This window comes from Rhamphochromis sp. 'chilingali' (assembly GCF_963969265.1).
Source record: "Rhamphochromis sp. 'chilingali' genome assembly, chromosome: 12".
Classification (NCBI taxonomy): Eukaryota; Metazoa; Chordata; class Actinopteri; order Cichliformes; family Cichlidae; genus Rhamphochromis; species Rhamphochromis sp. 'chilingali'.
The window spans coordinates 36,945,245-36,947,744 of NC_137939.1; the positions used below are offsets into that span (position 1 = coordinate 36,945,245).

Here is a 2,500-nt window from a genome sequence, read left to right on the forward strand (position 1 = left end):
GTCCTCATGTTAGAGATTACGTTTTGCCCTGAACGGTCTGAGGCTGTGGAGGAGTCCGCAGACCTCCTCCTGACCTCCGGCCTCTTGCTCAGAGTCCCGGTGCCGGTTCTGGATCGTCGGCGGGGAGAAAAACAAAGGGTGGACGGAGAGAGGAGCGGACGGATCTCCATTGTTAGGACGGATTTGGTCTCTCTCCCTCGCTCTCTGCTGTGACGTAACCGCGCGTGGCCCCGCCCACTCCGCTTGCCTCGGTGAGTCTTGAGGATCCCGCTGTGCGCTCTCACTCCTCCCGGTGCAGTAGTGCATGTGACAGAGCTGCAGGCGGAGGAAGAACCGGAGACAGAAGCCCGAGAGCCGGCGGAGGAGGACGTTCCCGGGGCGCAGGAGAGAAGGTGAGCGGGCTGCAGGTGTTTGTTTACGAGCCGCGGATTACTCCGGTCCCGGTTAGCGGTCTGAACCCGGGATGCTCCCCGGGACTGCGCGGAGCGTCCTGCGGCAGGAGGGGAGGGGGGGTCGGTGATATTCCCGGTGCCACGCACGTGCAGCCGGTGACCGCGCACACGCTCCCGTGCGCGTGTGTTTACGTCTGTGCGTGCGTGCGGGTTGAGCGGAATGACCGAGCACCCGCACACGGTGACTAACGGTGAGTGACGCGTGTCAGCGGAGCGTCGATGTGTCGATCACGCGTGAATGAAAGCCTCAGAATCCTCGTGAGCTCGGACTCTCATGTTCACCTGCTTTGCTACAAAACGTTGAAATAAATGAATTATCTGATCGATCGATCGATGACAGTGAGCACTGACCGGGCTTCAGTCTGCTGGCTTCCATGATGACGGGCAGGTTTGAGGTTGTGGGACGGTTTCCTGGCGTGTCACGTGGTATAACCTTTACCTTAAATAATTTCCCCCAGGGATCAATAAAGGATTCTGATTCTGATTCTTACAGCAGGGGCGAGTCCACAGGGGCTAAGCCCCCCCCCCCACAGAGCTGCTGGTGTTTATGATCGGGTTGTATTTGAGCCTGCAGGTGTTTCACAGCTCGCTGAGCTCGGCGTCCTGCTCTGTGGTCGTTTATGAGTGCAGAGAAATCTTAAACAGCTCAACTTGTCACATGATGGCCGTCGACCCTCTGCTGACGAACACGATGCGAGGGCGTGGGTTTGAAGGAGTGGCGAGGCAGTAAATTTTCATCTTATCTAACACAGCCGCACAACAGTTAGCTGATAGCAGGGCTGTGATTGGCTGGTTTTAAATCATGGAGGCGTTCCTGCGCTATGCTTTGACCGTGCTGATCCTCGTCACGCACACAGTTTGATGTTGCTGTGCAAATATTTCACTGATGTTTTATAATAGCTTGAAAGCATCCGAGCGCACAGGTGAAACATGCACCTGCACAGCTCTAACCAATCACATGGCTGCATGGAAACTGCGTTCAAACACGTGTGGTTAACATCTTATTAGCGGCGGTGACATCACTGCTGTCCTCACAGCAGAAGGACAGTCCAAAATATTCTGTCCCTTGACGACATGCTTCTTCTTCTTCCTGGTCAGAGTTCCTTCCCACTGTTGCCACGCGCTCGCTCACAGGCGCTCGCCTTTCTCTGGGTTACTGTTCGGCCGTTAGCTTGCAGCACCTCGAGGCGGCTGCGTTGTGATTTGAGACTATGTAAATAAATCTGAATATCATTTTCAGGACAGAGTGGGTCCGAGCACATCCTGCTGCTTCGCTGCGATGTGTGTGCATCGTGTTTAATATTTGTGCACCTGTACTCTGTCGGTGTTTTCGTCTAACGTCTCGCACAGATACAGAAAAAACGTTGAATACGTTTAAATCTGCAACACGCTGGGACTCGCCAAACGGGCATGTCCCCACCTGTGATCACGCTCACATGCTCAGTGTGGGCGTGTCTCTGTGACGAAGACATAAAGCCACACCCTGCTGCTCACACAGAGACCGCCTCTCTCTGCGTTTCCACTCTTCTTCTTCCAGGGTTCTAGTTTCTCTACTTTCAAAGACAAGACGAGACTTTCCTTCAGAGGTCGGAGGTCACGGCTGGATCGTTGATTCAGAGCCGCAGCCCTCGAGCTGATAAGAGTTCGCCGCCTTGCTCGAGAGCCCTTCAGCAGCAGGGTGGAAGGCTCTCTGAGAGCGAGGCTCCTCCAGCTGAAGGACGGGCTCTTTAAACTCTGCCTCCGGCCTCGAGTGGACTCCACGCTCCTTGTCGGCTCATCGTGTTCCTGATGACATGTCGGTCAGAGCGAATCGGCACGTGTCACGGTCACAAGGACGGATCACATAGATGCTGATGGGAGATTAGAAGATGGGAGTCCTTCTTCTTTGACGCTGCAGCTCAGAAACACCATTCAGATGGAATCAGCTGGTAGCGTCACGATCAGCTGTTGGACTGACCGACAGCCGTCTGAATCCATGGTGATGTCACAGCGTAGCTGTTGTGTCTACAGCAAGAGTAAAACACATGACAGCCACGAGCTATGATAGA

General features: G+C 54.6%; 1 protein-coding gene across 6 annotated transcripts in view; it reads left to right on the forward strand.

Moving 5' to 3' along the window:
• The window catches only part of LOC308407498 (nucleolar protein 4-like), a 119,005-nt gene that overhangs the window by 40,117 nt on the left and 76,388 nt on the right, over positions 1–2,500 (forward strand). The window contains exon 1 of one of the 6 annotated variants that reach the window (XM_080899157.1): positions 1–392. This exon is cut by the window's left edge and continues 106 nt beyond it. The exons of 4 other annotated variants lie outside the window; for them this stretch is intronic. The gene's annotated coding sequence lies outside the window, so the exon portion shown is untranslated. Of the gene's footprint in view, positions 393–2,029 lie in introns of those variants that run through there. One more of the 6 variants, XM_080899158.1, reaches the window with a different exon arrangement.